Source organism: Hippocampus zosterae, chromosome 7, assembly GCF_025434085.1.
Source record: "Hippocampus zosterae strain Florida chromosome 7, ASM2543408v3, whole genome shotgun sequence".
NCBI lineage: Eukaryota > Metazoa > Chordata > Actinopteri > Syngnathiformes > Syngnathidae > Hippocampus > Hippocampus zosterae.
The window spans coordinates 8,150,592-8,171,430 of record NC_067457.1 but is presented as its reverse complement, the minus strand read 5'-3'; the positions used below and the strand labels follow the sequence as shown (position 1 = coordinate 8,171,430).

The following is a 20,839-nucleotide window of genomic DNA, read 5'->3' as shown; positions in this document are numbered from 1 at the left end:
ATGATATGCTTAAAACCCGTTTGTGCAACAATGTAGAATAAAGTCATTAGCGTGTGCAAAAGGGGCATTACTTAATCTGCCAGCTATGTTGGCCTTTTTGAAGGTGTGTTAAAATGTAATCAATTTTTTTTTTAAATCGTAACCTGTCACGCTAGACTGTGTCCATATAAGGTTGATGCAGAAAAAGACGAAATAAAAACAAACAAAACGACAAACACGGAGTTCAGTCCAAATGTAATGGGTCAATTATCCCGATTCCCCTTACATATGGATCAATATTCTGATTTCTTGGACGTAGTATTTTAAAAGTACTGTAAAGTGCTTTGTGACAGCTGCAGCGGTTGTGAAAGCTCTCTATCAATAAAGCTGGATTGTATTATATTGTATTCCCTTAAGCATAGCTCCATCTAGTGGATGTATAACGCAACCGCAGCCACTATTGTAGATTCCGTTTTATGCGCATTATAATGCAGAGTGCTCTATATATGAAAACAGTTTTAAAATAGGCCATTCATTGAAAGTGCGCCTTTTATTCCAAAAGCATATATAATACGGAAAATATGGTAATTATAATCTTAATTCTACGTTCCCCCATGAGATGTTTTGTCAGCTCCAATTTCAAAAAGTCAAGATGGCGCCCGAGTAGGCAGCCGTCAGCAAGTGCTCTCATGAGCCTTGCTTTTTTTTTTGTTTTTGTGTTTCTTTTGTCACTTTGTGTTTGTTGTTACGTCGTGTGGACTTGATGTGGACCTTTTTCAGCATTTTTTGGATTTTTCAGCATCAAGGAGGACTCTGTGCTTGGTGGTTGCGCCTTCTCGGCAGCATGGGTATACCAGCACTGTTTTTGACTGGAGGAATGTCGGCGCCATTTGACTGTTGTTGCTGGACAGTCCCGGTGTCTTGCGCCTGTAATGGGTAGCATTTTTCACAGCCCCGCTTTGTTCAGCGGAGAGATCGGTGCTGTTGAACGGTCTGCGGCTGGATGGATGTCGGTCTTGAGGAGCCGACGATGAGAAGAAAGGAGCGGATGCGGATTTGGAGCTGGGAGTCGTGGCTTGGAGTTTGAAGCGGATTACGTGGGACAGGAGAAGTGAACTAATCTCTTTTCGTCAATGGATGCTACAGCTTTGTGTTTGCTTTCAAAACTTAGCTTGTAGCAGACGTGTGCACATTTTCAGCATGACGTCTCTGATCCACTGGAGAAAGGACACTTTGATCCTCTCCTCTTTCATCTAGAACTGCTTCAGACAACAAAGTGTATGCAGAAAATTGGTGAAGATTGAACGACTGTCTGTGTCCTATGTGTTGTCTTGTGTTATTTTTGTTATTTTGACTTCAAAATGGCGCCGCAAGAGTGGCTGCCTTTCCAGCAGCTCCTTTATTTTGTTGTTCTACTTCTTACTTTCATAACTTTGCTGCTGTGAATTGGGAATTTCTCCATTGTGAGACTAATAAAGGTTTTTCTTATCTTATCTTATCTTATCTTATCTTATCTTATTTCTGCCTCCCCCCTTTTATTTCGGAAAGTGAAAAGCATCCTCTGTGTGGTCGCGATCTAATCCCAAAGACCCGCAAGCAAACAGCAACGATGGGTCGAAGAGAAACGTAGGATCCGTGGATGCACGAATGCTACAAAATAAGAAAAAAAAAACTGTACCAAACCAGATGTTTTACATCTGGTAGGATTTCTTCATAACAGAAACACATAAGTTATTATTACAATTACTCATGTCTTGCCATGTAATTAGACATCACAGGAAAACCAGTCTGCTGCATTTCGGCATCAGGAATAATGTACAATTTGTGTGCCAGTACGGTTAACTTGGACTCTAATTGGACACATGTGGCGGGATGTGTTCAAGTAATAATTCATCAGCTGACGATGAATGCACATTGAACAGTAAACTGGGAACATGTGTGCTGCAGTATTAAGTTGCTTGAACTGTCATGTAATAAAGCAGGTTCCCCGCAAAATTCAGCGAGACCAACGTTTCTTTTGGCAAAAGATTCACCTCCAGCCGAACAGAAAACCAAAGCGCAAAATAAGCACGCTTAGTTTTGCGCTTTGGTCTACTGGCAAATCTTTTGTGATCTGCCCGTTTCTGAACAAAGATGTCTGTGTGCTGCATTTGTGTTCAGGGTCTTCGCAACAGCAGAGCAGTACGACAGGGAGTTAAACAACAACCACCTCAAAACAGAGGTTCTCTGCCTACGACATGGCAGCAGGTCTAAGGATGGACCTGCAACTATCAATGTCATTGATGGACTAGTGGTGTCCAAACTACGGCCCGGGGTCCACTTGAGCCCCACCTTTCATTTTTTTTCAGCGGCCGTGAAATGACAAAGCACACACACACATACACACAAAACAACGAAAAATGACACTTAACATCGGCCGCAAAATTAGTCAAAAATGTGAAGGTGGGCAGAGTCAGGTTGTCAGAAAAAAAGGTGTGATTGCTACGAATATATTTGTTCATGTAATGTTGAACTTTTCTTTAAATTTGAATCTACAACAAACCCAAAAAATAACAATTGATCTTCAAAATACACTTAAGTGAATAAAGATAATTCCATTTTAGAGGCAAAGATATTTTCTTCCAGTTTGTGCTCTATGGCTGATTTATGAAGACATCATATTAATGAATGATCCTCAAGTAACTGAAAAATGGTCACTTTACTCCGGTTTGCAAAGCTGGATCTATTCTGTGAGATCGACGGCTGTTGGCCAACCCAAAAATCCTCCACTATTTGTCTTAAGATCTGAAAGAGAAAGTTTCACCTTCAAAGACTTCCGTATTTCCCGCACTATAAGGCGCTCCGGAGTGTAAGACCCACCTTCAATGAACGGACTGTTTTAAAACGGTTTTACTATATAGAGGGTGTGCCCCATTATAAGGCGCATTGAATAGAAGCTACAATGCTGGCTGCGGTTGTGTTATGCATCCACTAGATGGAGCTGCGCTGAAGGGAATACAATACAATACAACTTTATTGATATCGAGCTTTTCACTACCGTTGCAGCTATAACAAAGCGCTTTACAGAACATTTAAAGTACTACATGCAAGAAATCAGAATATTAATCCATATATAAGGCACTGTCGGATTATGAGAAAATTACATGCTTTTAGGTGCGCCTTATGGTGTGGAAAATACGTTAAATGATTTTTTTTTTTTTTTTTTTTGTCCAGTCAAATGTCAGCTTTTGTGTGTTGCCTTGTAAATTGTCTGGTTGGAACGACCAAGTGTTCAGTCATTTTCGTCACAAAATATCGACCATGCAAAACTGTTGACAGCTTCATAATACTATACACAATTGTATACATATCGGCTTAAAAATAAGAACATTTAAATAAGGACAATTAAACCTTGATTTAACAGACATGGAAATACCGGTCTTCGGATTTAACATACAAATTCCACAGAGAGTAATATTGGAACACAAAATGCCCCGAAGACTTTGTTGTTGTTTACTCAGACACTACTTTATACATTATACCTGTCATTGGCAGTTTTCGAGGGTGGCAAGCTGCCACCTTTACCAAATTCCTTGCCACCCCACTTGTCAGCCCTGTTGGCGAAGAATTTACGAATATCCTTCATTCATTCATCTTCCGAGCCGCTTGATCCTCACTAGGGTCGCGGGGGGTGCTGGAGCCTATCCCAGCTGTCTTCGGGCAGTAGGCGGGGAAACCCTGAATCGGTTGCCAGCCAATCGCAGGGCACACAGAAACGAACAACCATTCGCACTCACACTCACACCTAGGGACAATTTAGTGTGTTCAATCAGCCTGCCACGCATGTTTTTGGAATGTGGGAGGAAACCGGAGCACCCGGAGAAAACCCACGCAGGCCCGGGGAGAACATGCAAACTCCACACAGGGAGGTCGGAGCCGGAATCGAACCCGGTACCTCTGCACTGTGAAGTCGACGTGCTAACCACTGGACTACCGGGCCGCCGCAGAATTTACGAATACTAAATTCAAAATGTTACAATAAATGTTCCCTATATTGTTTTCAACCCTTTCAACAACTCTCCGTATCAGTCAACCGTCTGTCGCTCAACCTTTTGCATCTCGGCCCACTCCTCATAATAAGATGTCAAACTCTCTAGTGTTTTATCTGTTGGGCGGCACACGGCGCTGTGGCATTCGGTTTCCTCAGTTTGCAGTTATCAGTTATGCAAAACCTTCGAGCAGTTTCCCTTCCTTGTGCTGACAGCACGGCCCTGAAGCTCAATTCGCGAGTCACCAGAGTCATGTTTGTTTTTTAAGTGGGGATAGGGTCGGCTGTAGAGCCAGACACTTCCTCTCTAAGATCTCTTAAAACCCTAAAACATAAACTGTGTCATTACTTGAAATTGAGTTTTGCTCCATGCCCGTAACGGCGAGTAAACAATTTCCAAATCTATGAAAATATATGAAAGGGGCTGCGGCCTTAGCTCATGCTGCCGTGCCACAATCATGTTATTAATGGAAGAAACCAGATTGTTTGGATATCATATCCCCATGATAATTAAATCCAAATGTTTTGAAATGAAAGCTTATCCAGAACATGACTGCTGGCTGTATTACATATGAATTGATTCAGTGCATGTAAATAAATACACGGATAAGAGGGTTTGTACATGACTGAAAGCAAACACTGACCTTATTTTTCAGTAAACCCATAGTGGCTAAGTTATCTTGTTGCTATGAGAGCAGCCTTGTGGAGTCAACCAAGACAGAAAGTGGGGAGGGGGGGGGGGGGGGTTGCATGCGCAGCCCCTTCCAGATGGATGATGTTACCACCGAGCACAACAAATGGCATCAGATGTGTCCGTGTGTACAAACGAAAGACACCGTGTAGCAGAGACAAACACGGCACTCGGCGACGCTCTCATATTTCCACTTACCGGCATGCGCTGCTCGGGCCAGCTGCTTTCCATAAACAACAATTGGATTGACTTATTTCAATTTGCCACACTGACTGTCGTCTCCGTCGAAACTCCCTTCGCAGATGTTGAGAATATTTACGTCCACTTTTTCCAGCGTGGTCATTCTCCAGAGAAGACAAGTGTGGTCCTCTGCAAGCTCCTCCAACCTCTTACTACGCTAATTCAATGCGCTATGCAGATCTGACAGTGACTTCCTTCTTTTTCTGCCTTCATTGTCTGTGGAGAATGACAGTGCCATAAAAATGACACTCAGTGGGAAAAAAATGTGACTCAGGGCACCAAATTTGAGAGGTTGACCCAGTGGTGTCACAATTTACACTTTTGCTCAGTGAACATCTAAAGCACAGGTGTCAAAGTGAAGGCCCGTGGCCAGATCTGGCCCGCCACATCATTTTTTGTGGCCCGCGAAACCAACTCAAGCATGTCAATTTTCATGATGCTTGCTAAAGCCTGAACCAAATTTTCAAATTGTCATATGTAATCCGCAATAATGGTCAGTATCGTTGACTTATAATTTTAAAACGCGTTATCCATCAATTTGTTGTGCGCTGTGAATGCAATATGTGGAGGTGATTAAACATTTACGTGGTTTCCCAAAATTCATAACAACCCTCCAAAGGAAACCGTAACTACAATGTGGCCCACGACAAAAATGACTTTAACCCGGTTGCTCAGTTCATCCTGACAATCCTTCCCGTCCGAGACTCTGCCTATTTGTTGGAAACATTTCCTTTCTTTCAGAAACAATAACCCCAAAATGGATTCATTTCCATTATTTCCTCAACTGAAAAATAAATAAAATAAAATTGTTGAACAAATAAACAGTTGGCGAGCAACATGTTCCGCTTGCAGGTGTTCATCCTGGACTGGCCAACAATCAATCATGGGGCACGTACAGAGACGAAGAACCACTCACACTCAAATTTGAATGACTTATACCTCATAATTAAATTTTTGTCTCTCTTCCTAGTTTTAGCATAATGTATTTGACTATTTGATTTTGTTTTAAACATTTTACCAACCTTTTCGATTTACATTGCTGGCTAACGTAGTCGAAGCGGTTAAGAAATTGGAAGCACGTGTTTTTTTTTTTTTTTCGCTTGGGCAAACATGAAAGGGTATCAATCCGAGGCCTGATCCTAATCTCACGGTGTGTACCTGTTCTAATATCCAAGCATCTGTTTAAACAAGAAACAGACTCCGGGGTCGTTATTGTAACCCCCCCTCCCTTTTTTGGGGGGGTGGGTTGAATCAGGTAATTGAGCCAGGTATCAAATTTTGGATCTGAACATGAAGGTGGACAGTGCGGCGCTAACGTCACCACATACTTTGCTGTGAGTCATTGGCCGCGTCGGTTGAAAGGGGAGGAGTTAAGGAGTGTATGGAGTGACCTAATGATGTAGTCATTTACCATCGGGCAAGTCACTTCTAAAAATAACAGTCGGTTCAGACTGAAATAGCAGCTCTATTTCTGTTTGGTGTTTCTGTTGGAAGCCACTGGTGTGCGCTCTCCCGTGGGGGAAGGCGGCAGGGGGGGGGTGGGGGGGGTTATTGCAATGGAGAATAGGAAAAAGGGAGAGAATTTTGTTATGTTTTTCAACCCCCCTTCTTTCGAAAGAGGGAGGGAATACCTTGGAAAGATGAAGGAAACATTTTCCATCCATCCCGTTCGGAACATGCACCGTCGTGTAAACTATGTAACTTCGAGTCAAAACCGAATTCTGTTCTGAAGAACTCATCGGAGGGGGGCGGGGTGGGGGGTGTCTGTCGCTTGATGGAAGACTCTGGTCTGTGTTAGCTTCTACGGTATCGCCTTGTCCTCACTCAACAATGGGCATGTAGCGACTGGAAGCAAATTGATCCCATTCGTCCCGCAGCTCACGGTTAAGCCACTGACGTGTCACGGAGATTACGAAGAGGGTCAAGAATGACATAATTAATCAACCGCGACTCTTTTCATGCAGTCAGTATGAAGACGCGAGGGCTATGAATCAGGGTGACATCAAGATTCTCTCGAATATGAATCCCCGTTGCTATCATGACATTCGCCTCATGTGTTCCACACAAACTCATGTTGAGGTTGGCTTGACTTTAAATGCCTTTTTTCCGCTACAAGAACTTGGCTGAGTCTTTTTTTTTTCCACCGCGCATATCGTGAAATGTACCAAAAAAAAATATACGAAAAGTGACGCGTGTGTGGGGGAGTAGAACAACAGTGCTACAATCCTGAGCCTTTTTGACGATGACTTCTCTGCAATTTGGCGAATCAAGACGCGAAATAATAGAGCCAGGATTGATTCACGTGTCCCTTTTTCAGATGAACCACGATGAAGCGGGAGATTGCCCCTTTTTCGGAAGTTTGCGTTTACACAGCTGTTGCGGCTCAACGCTTTGCGCGGTGACGTCAGCGAGGCAACAACAATTGCTTTCGACGTCAAGCATCCTGGGCAAGCGTGTCTCGGGGGTTTTAACGTCACGCAACGTTTTGGTTTACGCGCTGGCAAGTGATCCACCTTTGCTATGTTATTGTTATGTTTTGTTATGGTACTATTTCGGAAGAGGTCAAATTTGCGGCGACCCTTGAAGGCAATGGTTTGGAGTTTTGACACCCGGATTTGACATGATTCTTTATTATTCTTGACATGACTATCATTGGCCATCTTTTTATTCTCTGTTCATTTGTCGTTCCTTTTAAGTCATTCAGTACCAGCCAATTTTGGACCAAGTCTGAAAAGACGTTTATAAACGTCTTTGGGAGTGAATGAGTTAATCGTCCATTCGTATCAATATCATTAATCATTATGTCAGTCATCATCTTGCACAGGAAGTGTAATGCGCAACGTCAAAACATCACTTGGAATACTGCAAGTGCTTTGTTGTGGAAACATTGCGATTCATTTGGAAAAAACAGTTGTGGGATTGTTGATTGACATGAAATTTAAAAATATATACACAAAAATATTTAGTTTTCTAGCATAATAAATGTGTTTCTTTATTTAGTATCTTTTTTTGCGGGATAAATTAATATTACAATAGAATTACAGTGAAATAGTAAATTTATCTTGAATTAGTAAAGTATTCTATACTGTTCATCACAAGTTTCGGTGTTACCTGAATTTAATAATTTAGTTATTTTGAAAAGATTTTTATTTATTTTTTTTACAATTGTAAACATGTATTTTATCGTGGACAAATTGCACGCTGCTGTGAAATTACCAACATCCGGTCTAACCACGTGCGGCTGCGAACTTGCGCCAGTCACAGAAATCCAAACATAATTAATTAATTTAGTTTATTTTATTATTGATTTTAGTTTTATTCTCGTTTTCATTTCATTTTAACTGTTCTTAAGTAAAAAAAATATTAAAGTGTAATAATGTAAAGGAAACTATTTTAATTCTTCAATATGTATTTGGCAATGCAGAACATTGCATTGATTATAATTAAATCACACCACTCCTTCAATGTTTTTTTTTTTTTGGTTGTTGTTTTTTAAGAGCCGTGGCACCTCATCGTATCCGTTGTTAATGAATTTAGAGAGAGAATAAACCGGAGAAAAGTACAGGTCGAATCATCATCCAAACCTACTCGGTAGTCCACATCCTCGGTTTATTTTAATCTGAGGCTTCATTTATTTTCTTTCTCGTCTCAAATAACCCACAAATGTCTGCTCTGAGGATTAACACAGATTTACCGGGTTATACACCGCCTGTACTGTCTATATCATGCAATTTTATCTTTCCGTGCACAAAGCGCAGCTTTCCGTCCATTTCGCCGCATCTCAATTTCTGTCAATCTTCCATTGAATTTATTTCTCCATCATATGAAAGTGTCAGGTAAGGATCTGAAGCTTATTCCTTACAAGTAACATCATCCGTTCACCTGTAAAGGAGCTATAAATCTGCTTGTGATTATTTAGTCTCTACTCATGAGAAATATTGGCATGAAATCCCATCGCCTGGTCCATATAGGAGACCCAGGGTGAATTTTCAGATGCCAACGGAGTGAGGAACTACATCACGAGATCCGAAAATGTCAGGCATAGATTGACTTGAGAGTTTGAAAAGAGTGGTTCACGTCGAGAGCTGAGGTGTGCCAAAAGCTGATATTGCCAAACGTGTAATCACATTTTGCATTGCGGTAAACTTCATTTGGAAACGGCTATCTGGATCAGGCATCGATAAAAATGGACTCCTTGATGATGTCACCGCTAATGATAACGGACTCCAAACAGGATCAGGGCGAAAGATTAAAGCGGGGATGAGGCACCTACAGTTAACCAGGTAAATGATGTAATCGCTCTCAGGAAAATCGGCTGAGTTTAAACACATGAAATTCCAGAACCAATTGGAAACAGATTTGACCTGACAAGTGTGATTGTAGCATGTTTTTTGAAGACCAGAAAGGAACTCCGAGAGTGTAGCTGGTGGGGCTTGTCATTATTATCATTTTAGTCATCCATAAAATCCTCAAACGTTTCATACTGTAGGTAGCGGGAATTTAAAAAGATGAAGATGAGCCTCAAGCTGCATGTGCCCAGCAACATAAAAAGAAAAGCCTTTGTAGCCACTGAAGTGAACTTTCAGCCATTTGTTTCTAATTAGGTGCAGCTCCCGGGATTAGCTCAGAAGATACGTTCCTTCCAAACGTCTCTCTTGTAAACAAGCCTCTCCCTCTCTCTGTTGATCTGACTGAGGTCTTAATCCTTGGCTCCTGACAATCACCGGCACGAAAAGATCTGCTTACAATTTACCACTTTGATTGCTACTGCTCTGTCCACTAATGGTTTTTGTGCGGGGTGAATGCTGACATAAGTGATGTGATACGAATGCTGTTTTATGTTGAAATATTTTTTCTGTATTGTCCACTGCAAACAGCAGAAAAAAATTGAACAAAATATATGGCTTATTAATAGACATTGATAAATGTGTTTCTCAAATTCTGGCCTTTGAAATGCAAGCTCGATAACAGAAAAGCAAGAATGTGGCATTTAGGTCATGGCATTGCCATAGATTTTCCAGATTGCTATGAATACTTAATCCAGCCATTTTCTGATCCACTTCTCCTCACGAGGGGTGTGCTGGAGTCTATCCCATCTGTCTTCGGGCAGTAGCAGGGTACACCGCGAACTGGTCGCCAGCCAATCGTAGGGCACACTTCAACGAACAACCATTCGTGCTCACAGTGACTCCGAGGGCCAATTTAGAGCGTTCCATTAACTTGCCATGCTTGCTTTTGGAAGAGAAAACCCATGCAGGCACAGGGAGGACATGCAAACTCCACACAGGAAAGCCGGAGCCGGAATCGAACCTTGAGCCTCTGTACTGTGAGGCGGACGCGCGAACCAGTTGATAACCATGCCATGCATCATCTACCACACTGGTGTTAAACTCAAGGCCCGGGGGCCAGATCTGGCCCGCCACATCATTCTATGTGGCCCGCGAAAGCAACTCAAACATGTCAACTTCCATGATTCTTTCTAAAATGTCAACCAACATTTTAAATTCTCATGTGTAATAAATAAGAGCTATATTCTAAACATTTTCTCGTTACCAAATCCCCTCACGATTAAACAATAGTTGAATCAGCAGTTATTCTTTACTTCTTTATATGGTTTCAGTTATAATGGCAAGTGAAACGGGAACTAAAATGTCGCCCACAGCATAAATGAGTTTTATACCCGTGATCTACTATATAAATACATACATATTTGTAAGGAGCATAACTTTGTAAAATGCACAGCAGAGTTGAATATGTGCGTTGGCCCCATGGGAAATTTTGCCAAGTCTCCTCTGCATGGCACTTCCTCCTCATACTGGTTCACCAGCCTGGGCACACACAGCTGTGGAATGCCATCCCATTCTTCAACATTTTACGCATGTCAGCCATTATTTATTGTTTCACATCGGCGTTCCTGTCACACCGAAGATGATACGACAAGTGTTCAATGGGCTTTGAAGGTCAGGACTGCTGGCAGGTCATTCCGTCCTCTCCGTTCCCTAAAATGACTTCTCCCACTGAGATAGTTTGTGATAAAGCCGTGGGGTGAATCTGTTGGTGCCGCATCGCAAGTAAGAGTGAGTAAACCGAAACATGTTTTTAATTCGCTGCGTCTGTTGCCAAAGCCAACACTTGACGTTGGTTGTGAGTTTGAGTCAACGACAGTACAATAAGACAACGGAGATACGGTTTACTTTGGTTGGACTATTTGAAAGGGAGCAAGCGTTGTAAGTTATATTGGCAAGAATCATCTACTGTTTTCTATCATTCTCCCAATGGATGTGATTTTGGGGCGTAGTCCTGGAATGAGATAAATTGAAAACGTGGGATCCGTAACCTTTTGATACTGACTGGGAAAAACACATTGGTCATGCGATTATGACTTCACAGTTCACACCAAACAATTCTTCATATTTATTGCTGTAATGTTTTGTCGAGGTTTATAAGTTTGATCAAACACTCGTTTCAAGCAATAACAACAACTCAAGGTTGAAAATGGAACATTCAACATTTCTTCAAGATGAGGAAATGTGTAATCCCCCTCGCAAAAAGTGAGAACATAAATAAACCCGTATGACTTGTGCATAGTCGTTTTAATTGTAATTTTGAACGGGAAGTTTCATTTTATTTCGGAGGGGACCATTTTACGGGAATTTATTTCATTGAAACAACAGCAGTAGAAAGTTTTTGAAGTAGTCGAGCATGAGCCTTTTCAAGATAAACAGTGTAAATTGTGTTAATTACAATTCTGCAATTATGGTGATCATCTTTCTTTCTTTAATTGATGAAAATATTCCTGAACAGTTAAATTAGAAAAACAAGTCAACCTTTGCATGATCACCCCAAATTTCGACTCAGTCTCTAATCATCTTCCTAAGTTACCTTCCAAAGCCCACGGTTATGAATCTTAAACTCCCTGCCTTTGAAGTCAGTATCACAATGTGTAACTGAGTGAAATATCTTCATCCTTTTCGACCGTACTTTGATCAACTCCGAGGAGTGAAGTAGAAAACTACTTGAACTGAAATTGGACCAGTCAAGCAGAGCACATGCGAATTTTGCAATCGTTTATGAATGACAAAACATATTATTTCACTGTTATTTACGTTTGCTCTTTGTTATTCCAGATTGTTACGCTTTGTGAAACTCAAGGACGGTGGAAAAAGCTGGCCAAAAAAAACGTATGATATTGTTATATTGTTGTCAGTTTGCCGTTCCTGAGAGGTGAGATAAACGGCAGAACCTTCATTCACTGTCTTCGGGCAGTAGGCTGGGGACACCCTGAACTGGTCGCTAGCCAATCGCAGCGCACACAGAGATGAACAGCCGTCCTCGCTCACACTCACACTAGTGAAACTTTAGCGTGTTCCATTAATCTGCATGTTTTTGGAACATGGGAGGAAACCGAAGTACCCGGAGAAAACCCACACAGGCACGGGGAGAACATGCACACTCCACAAAGGAAGGCCGGAGTCGGAATTGAACCCTGCACCTCTGGGCTGTTAGGCCGACGATTTAACCAGTTGACCACAAGGTCGCCGGTATTATTCAGATAGCATTTATTTTACGATAAACTACGAAAAGTAACGAATTACAATATACCACCATTCCATTGGTCAGAGGGATATTTGTTCCGGCAAATTGTCGTAAAAAGTATTACGGCCCAGTGGTCAATTGGTTCGCGAGTTGTCAATCAAACTGGCACAGGAGGAAAACTAAGTGACCCGAAATGAAAATCAGTCTTTCAAAATAAAACAGGAAGTGACAACATACACAACCCTCACTGTGGTGTGACACTCTCTGCAATGTCTTTTATTCCTATTTACATATATGTTATATAGTTGATATGCCCTCCATGTATGATGCTCTCATCTCATATTCGTCTTTTATCATGTTGAGCTGATCTTATTTATTTGTATTTATTTATTGTTATTATTTTTTATGGGGTGTCTCAAAAGAGCCACGAAAGCAAACCTGAAGCACAATTTTGATCACTTCTTCACATATGTCCGAGTGACTCAAAATGACTGACTCATCAACAATTTGATATTGAGCAAGGGGCTTTTTTTTATTCAATATTCCAGCTCTTTGGGCATCTTTATGTAGCGAATCTTGTTTAGACAAAAATACAATGTAATGTACTGGTCAAAAGGTTTTGTGGAGACAGCGGCTTTGTTGGGGATGTGTCACAGTTTCTGACACATCCGCTCAAAACAGCTCAATAGATTTTTGAGGGTGTACTTGGTTCATCCATTTTAAAATACTCACTCAATTGCCCAGTCGTCATAACACAGAATATGATCCCATTAAAAAAAAAAAAAAAAAAACAATTACCCTTTGCCAACCATTTTCGGATCTGTAAAAAAATCAATATCTGCCTCTGTCCAGTTTTCTATGTTTAGTATTGTTTCAAATTATTGACTTACTGGAGTGACACGAGTTTGATCGACAGATGAGCTCCTGGGAAAAATGGCATTGAAGCAGGTTGGTGGGCATTAAGAGCTTTCAGTGACGCCCCAAGGCAGGCTCATGTTATACCCTCTAAGAGAAAGGCTAATATTTTACAGTCGGCGTGGTATTTACCAGAAGCTTGTATCCTTCACTTCAGATCAAGACGCAAAGTATCATAACATTCTGAGGATGAGCAATGAAGCAGCTTCTCATCTCTCTTCCGAGGATAAGGCTCACTTACTTATCAGTGAAGGGTTCAGTCATTGGTCATATGGACTACAAAGACGTTCTGCACCCAGCCCCCTTCTCCCCCCTCAAAACAGCATTTGAGTACTCAGGAATAAATGTGGACGCCTAACATGAGATACTTAAGTCCGGCATGTGAAAAGTGACACCGGAGAACTCGTTGCATATGAACCGCAATGTGATGTAATCCATTAGAAATGGCAATAAAATGCGGAAAATCTTTATTTATAAAACTTGAGAAGGAGAAGGCAGACCGTTTGATTGATGGAATTGTTACTGAGTGCACTTACAGTAATAATGCTCTAAATTTGGATCTGATCTTGTATCCCTGTTGTGAGCAGGGAGTTCTGGCCCGCGATTCGGGCATTACCTCAGCTGGTTTGAGCAAGTGTTTTGTGCTTGAAAACCGGGCAAGACGGCCAATGTCATCTCGTCGTAATAGTAACTCTCAGCATGCTGAATTCGGCACAGCTGTTCTTCGGCTAACGGCGAAACAAGCTCGGTTGTGCACATTCAGATATATTCATCTTATTGCTGAAAACTGAAAACATGCGAAGTACTTAGGTTGGTTCGGGCCTGGTCACGCTGGGAGGTAAAAAGGGCTCTGGATTTTTTCAAACTCTTGTACCCTGACTTGAATTCTGACAAGTGATGGCGTTGTTGTAACTTGTGATAGAGTGATGCCATCCGTGGCACCGGTCTCTGATGTCTTAAAACTCATTCAGTACCAGCCAATTCGAGAGCAAGTATGAAAAACGTTTCAAAACGTCTTTGGGAGTGAATGAATTTAATAACTTCTTGTCCAACAGCAACAAATGCAAAGTAAGTTTTGAATGTTTGACCTCACACCCCCCCCGTTTCTTCAGGCGTTGTCCTGATTCTGACACAGCTCTCCGGAGCAGGGAAATTACTGGATTTGCCAAACCACCTCTCCGATAGTGCCTGTTACAGCACAGTGACAAGCTGACTTTAATGTGTCGTGATCCTGTTCTTGTGTGTCTCCAGCAGGTGGAAGTGGAGGGCTTTTCCTCCAGCATGCACACCTGCCGCCAATATGATCATAAGAAGAATAACAATAAGAAAATCTTGAATTGTCTCACAATGGAGGAATTCCCAATTTACAGCAGCAACGGTATGAAAGAAAGAAAGTACACGAACAAAAAGTAGAGGAGCTGCCGTAAAGCCAATCATGTTAAACCAAGCATTTTAGAACTGCCAAGATCCCATGTCTCTGTCGGAATATGGACCTCGTCGGTGCTGTTGCTCAGGTGTTTTCTATACATCTCGTCACTTGTCGCCTTTGCGCTCGGGCCTTTGGTTTTGTAAGTATTGATCTTTTTTGTCTTTAAATCTCGCTCATGAAATGAATTCATTGAATGAAGTCAAGATGGCGCCCGAGTAGGCAGCTGTCAGCAAGTGCTCTCTTGAGCCTTGCTTTTTTTGTTGTTCTTGTGTTTCTTTTGTCACTTTGTGTTTGTTGTTACGTCGTGTGGACTTGATGTGGACCTTTTTTCAGCATTTTTTGGCCACGACATTCATCAAGGAGGAGACTCTGTGCTTGGTGGTTGCGCCTTCTCGGCAGCATGGGTATACCAGCACTGTTTTTGACTGGAGGAATGTCGGCGCCATTTGACTGTCGTTGCTGGACAGTCCCGGGGCGCTTGTGTCTTGCGCCTGTAATGGGCAGCATTTTTCACAGCCCCGCTTTGTTCAGCGGAGAGATCGGTGCTGTTGAACGGTCTGCGGCTGGATGGATGGAGGTCTTGAGGAGCCGACGATGAGAAGAAAGGAGTGTTGGCGCGGAGTGCTGATGCGGATTTGGAGCTGGGAGTCGCGGCTTGGAGTTTGAAGCGGATTACGTGGGACAGGAGAAGTGAACTAATCTCTTTTCGTCAATGGATGCTACAGCTTTGTGTTTGCTTTCAAAACTTAGCTTGTAGCAGACGTGTGCACATTTTCAGCATGACGTCTCTGATCCACTGGAGAAAGGACACTTTGATCCTCTCCTCTTTCATCTATAACTGCTTCAGACAACAAAGTGTATGCAGAAAAGTGGTGAAGATTGCACGACTGTCTCTGTCCTATGTGTTGTGTTGTTATTTTTGTTATTTTTGACTTCAAAATGGCGCCGCGAGAGTGGCTGCCTTTCCAGCAGCTCCTATTTTTGTTGTTGTTCTACTTCTTCCTTTCATAACTTTGCTGCTGTGAATCTGGAATTTCTCCATTGTGAGACTAATAAAGGTTTTTCTTCTTCTTCTTCTTCTTCATGTATTTGTTGTTGCGAAATTGGACCTGAGTCATTTCATTGATATCTCAGAGTTTCTTTTTCCTTGCCTTTGCAAGCGCTTTTTGTTAATTTCTTGTTTAATTTCCAGATTCTTTTGACCAGCTAATTTGTCGGTGTGCTTTTGTATGAAATCAGTATTTTTGCACTGATTTTTGTTTGTGTCTACGTTTGTGGGATCCGGTCACCATTCAGTTCGTACCCGAACTGTGTCAACGCGTATAAGAATGAATCCATTTTGTGTGTGTGTGTGTGTGTGTGTGTGTGTGTGTGTATTCAGACCCTTGATGTGTCTCTTTGCACTGGCTGAATAAAGCAAAGTCCAGCAAAAACCCAAATACTAACTAAAAACAGATGCCCGAAATAAGGCAGTAATGGGTTTTAATACCACAGCACATTGAAAATTTTGTCAATTGGCTGCACAAAATAAAATCATCTGGGTCCAGATATGATTTTATTTCATGCAACCACTTGACAAAATAAAATTTGAGTACCACAAAACATTATACCACAGTCTCACTCTCACCGTATGTATAATTACGGTATATTCAGAATTATTCGTTGATGTTCTTGTCTGGAAATGTTCAGTTTCCACCTGGCCTCTTTAGTGGAAGTGAATTAGAGTGTAAAATAAATACAGTCTTTTAATAATGCATAATATAGTCATTTATTGAAGAAAGACATCAATCCCCATTAGACTTAAATAGAGCAGATGTATGCATAACAATCATATTTAGATGTTTTTTTTCCAGACATGAAATCAGATTTGGGAATGTGGCAATCAGTGTGTTGTTTTTTTTTTCCACATGAATAATGTTCAATGGTTCAACTCTTAAATTTGCTGGAAAGAAATTCTGTTCATTTTGACAATGATACCATGTTTATGCAATTTTGTTTCTTTTTTCCCCTATAAACGACGTGATGTCTGCAGTGCTAACTTTTACTTGAGATCCCGCGGGTGGAATTTGAGACATGCAAATGAAATTGTTTACTTTTTGAACAAGAGCACGATCGGTTTTTGCGCATTCCGCACATGACATGAATATTTCATTTGTGCAAGCGGCCTTCAAAGGCGATTTCAATACATGTCATGATGTGAGACGTTCGAAGGAAAACTGAGAAGTTTTAGCATGCGCGCTAGCCCGACAAGGTTTTCGAAAAGTGCTTCACATATTCAGCTTTTAGGAACAAACATTAGCTGACACGTTAAAGCCGTGTGTTTTTTATTATGGACGGTGCGTAAATTTAATGAACAGCATTCAAAAATCACGTTACGCGTTGCATGTATTGTATACTTCATATGCAAGTGTGCCTCTTGAGTTTTTAGAACAGATCAAAATATATAACAGAGAGCAACACTGGATTCTCCATGAGCAGTATTGAGCGTGGACAACTGGTTTTCCCGAAAGAGAAAATGACCAAAATTAACGATAGCAACCGAACTTCATTTGGTAGCCATTTTTGGAGACATTCACCGTCTTCTCTGACTTGCATTTCACCGCTAGAATAAAGATAGAGTTCACAAAAAGTCAAAATCCCATTTAAATAGTTTAAAGTGCATTTCCTCCCACAAATGATATGTAGCCAATCCAAAAGCCCTCAACTGAAAAAACCTTCAATCACGTCTGCCTTCAAAGTGCCGCCATCCCAACGAAGGAAAATCCAAAACAAAAAAATTCCCAAAGAGTTGTCTTTAATACATCACATCAGTTTGGTGCATATTGTTTCTTGGCCAACACAAATAATACACGGTTTCTTTTAAATCAAGAAGGACATGTTGGGACAGCCAGCCAGGGTGCAGAGACTACAGAAGGGAAAACTAAATTACGATGCCTTTCGAATCTGACTTGTAGTTTCAGGACTGAAAAGAAACATTGCAAATCCCAAGTTGTTTGAGCCTGCAGCTGAAGTTATTGATATTTCTGCTCACTCCCAAATCTATGAACACAATCTATTAAATATTATGGCGAACTTCAACTTTTGTACCAGGGAAAGAGTCAGTCAGACAGATAACCGAACGAGTGGTGAGCTTATGATGAGCTGTCCATTGTAGTAACCGCTGTACCTGAAAAGTTAAAAAAAAATCGTTATGTAAAATGAACCTGATGGATAGGTCACATTTTATCACTTGCCTACAAATAACCTCAACCATGTGTATCTATCTATCAATGCTTTATGAGACGAAAGGTCCTATTTTTGGAGATGAATGTAGGTGCCCTAGGAGTAAAAAATAATAAAAAATTAGTGCATGTTTATTTTCGTGACAGGGCAAGTCTACGTACCGGGAATTTGGCAGACCGCGCTACGACCGAGGACTTGACAATTTGTTGAAACTGAGAGGCAAGTGGAAGCTAATCTACAGAAAGTAGACTGGACTTTAGACCCGGTGAAACCAGGTCTAAGTCGTGGCGCAGGTGGTTTAACACTTTTTTTTTTGACTCAGTGAACAATAGTAAGACTTGATCAGAAAGTAGCTCCAAAGTCTGAAAAAAAGCTCAAATGATTATTCATTCATTCATCTTCCGAACCGCTTGATCCTCACTAGGGTCGCGGGGGGTGCTGGAGCCTATCCCAGCTGTCTTCGGGCAGTAGGCGGGGGACACCCTGAATTGGTTGCCAGCCAATCACAGGGCACACAGAGACAAACAACCATCCACGCTCACACTGACAATTTAGAGTGTTCAATCAGCCTGCCATGCATGTTTTTGGAATGTGGGAGGAAACCGGAGCACCCGGAGAAAACCCACGCAGGCCCGGGGAGAACATGCAAACTCCACACAGGGAGGCCGGAGATGGAATCGAACCCGGTACCTCTGCACTGTGAAGCCGACGTGCTAACCACTGGACTACCGGGCCGCCCTCAAATGATAATAATTTTTTTAAATATAGTTTTTTAGTGTATTGAGCCTGTACAGGATTGTGTTTGATAATTTTAACCCTTTCACGCACCCTGTAACCTGTTCACATGATAAGCTGTCCACTATAATAACCGCTGCTCCTGAAAGGGTTAATGTATTTTCAAGTTAAAATGTACGTCTGCCTCATCAGCTGCTAAATCGCACCTAAAAACACTCTTGTAATTCTAAGATGGAGTGCATTGTTGTGAGGATATGCCCACCTTTCTTGAAAATGAGGAATGAGGCCTGTTCAGCTTATATGCTTTTCAAATTCAGTCGCAGGCTGACTATTTAGCCATTGTCGTGTATGTGATGAAATAAGACATCTGCCATGCTCTCCGAGGCCCATTAAGTCGCACCACCTTTGAGACGAGCGTGCGCCATCATGCTGTATTTTTTTTTTCTTTTTTTTTTTTCTTTGCAGCGAACACATTGCGGTGAAGGGAAATGATCTATCACTTGGAGTAAACTGTAAACAGCCTAATGACATGTGGCAATATAAAATGGAAAATTCAAATAAACATCAGTGTGTCTGTTTGGAGGCACTGCTGGTACAATTGGCCAAACACTGGGCATTTGAGTAATCATTACTAGTCATAACTCAGCACACTGACGATGTTAAAATAAACAGTATACTTCGGTAAGGCATATACAACAAGGCCCAAATTTACTTTAGTCGTATCACAGGAATCTGTGAGGTAAAGGACACTCACCAGCCGTGCCAGAAACAGCATCTTTTAATGTCACGGCGTGTCTTTTCGTCAACAGCGAGGCGCTTTTTCTCGTGAAAAAAGTCTCGATTCTATTGCTTTGGTGGCCTCGGCGGAGATTTTTTAAATGTCGCGTGACATACGAAGACACCTAAATTGTTTTGAAACCTTCAAAATTTACCAGAATGATTTTACACCTGTAACTCAGAAAAGCTCAACAGAATATGTGGTGTGACCATGAGTGTTTTACAGGCTGTATTTCAGTGTTTAGCTTATAAAAAAAAATAACAAAATTAAAAAACGAAACAGATAAAGCTTCTTTTTACTTTTTGATTACGAAAAACCCAGAAATAGAAAAATGCAATATCCTTTTTGTCAGCTCTCTCGCTCTCTCTCTTACGTGAGGTGTTTTCCAACATCTTACACTGAAACCTCAAAACGTGAGCACTCCAGCAGCTGAAAATTCCCGATTTTGGCAAATTGGACCAAAATAAGCCCTGAAGTCGCCCAAAAACCCGAGCTCAAAGCATTCTCATGAAAGTAACGTACGACCTTAACCTACATCGTGAAACGGTGCATCTGCGTGATCTTTGACAGTATTTATGATGCCACTGGAGCGGATGCGTCTTTTTCTCCGCGCTTAATACATCAGTCAGCAATAAACAAAAGACAAACGAAAAAAATCGCAAAACACAAACTCAGCTGTGTTGAGTCTTTCTGTGAAGCCCCCCAAGTACTTGCAATAAATCACAATCACATATAAATATCACATTTAAATCACAATCATCGCTGCGTGTTCATCACTCCATCTCATTGTCAAAGTTTATCGTTTTTAAGCTTTATTCTTCAACACTCACTTTTTATTTGATTTTTTTTATTTACTTGTATGATACTGTAACTGAAGGCAACACATATGCAGTGCTGTCCACCAGGGGGAGCTCCTCCCCTGATGGACAGCTGATCGTGTTATTGGTTTACAGGGTGCGTGAAAGGGTTAAATGATGATATTAAAATGAAGGAGGCATCTTATGTGTTGCAGAGTGTTCCGGTCCTTTGTGGCAGAAATGCTGACTTTGGGGAAAGAAGAGGTTCGTAAAAAATGCTGGAATGAAGAGCGCAGGTGGTGGTATGCCCGGTGAGCAGAGAGCAAGGATGGGGTGGAGTGGAGTCAGTGAGTGTTAACCAATGTGCATCTTTGACCGTGCCACTCAAAACCAAGCAGTAGTACCTTTTTAGAGGTTTAAAAAAACAGTCAGATTTTTCAATGTATCTCATGGACTTATTTACATGTGCCTAATTTTGTCGCTGGCCAGT

The 20,839-nt window shown here is 41.4% G+C and overlaps 1 protein-coding gene across 2 annotated transcripts in view; it reads right to left on the bottom strand.

Moving 5' to 3' along the window:
• Positions 1 to 5,118, bottom strand: part of myocd (myocardin) — a 91,009-nt gene extending 85,891 nt beyond the window's left edge. For both annotated transcript variants that reach the window (XM_052072344.1, XM_052072349.1), the window contains exon 1: positions 4,896 to 5,118. The gene's annotated coding sequence lies outside the window, so the exon portion shown is untranslated. The remainder of the gene's footprint in view (positions 1 to 4,895) is intronic.
• Positions 5,119 to 20,839: the final 15,721 nt, after the last annotated feature.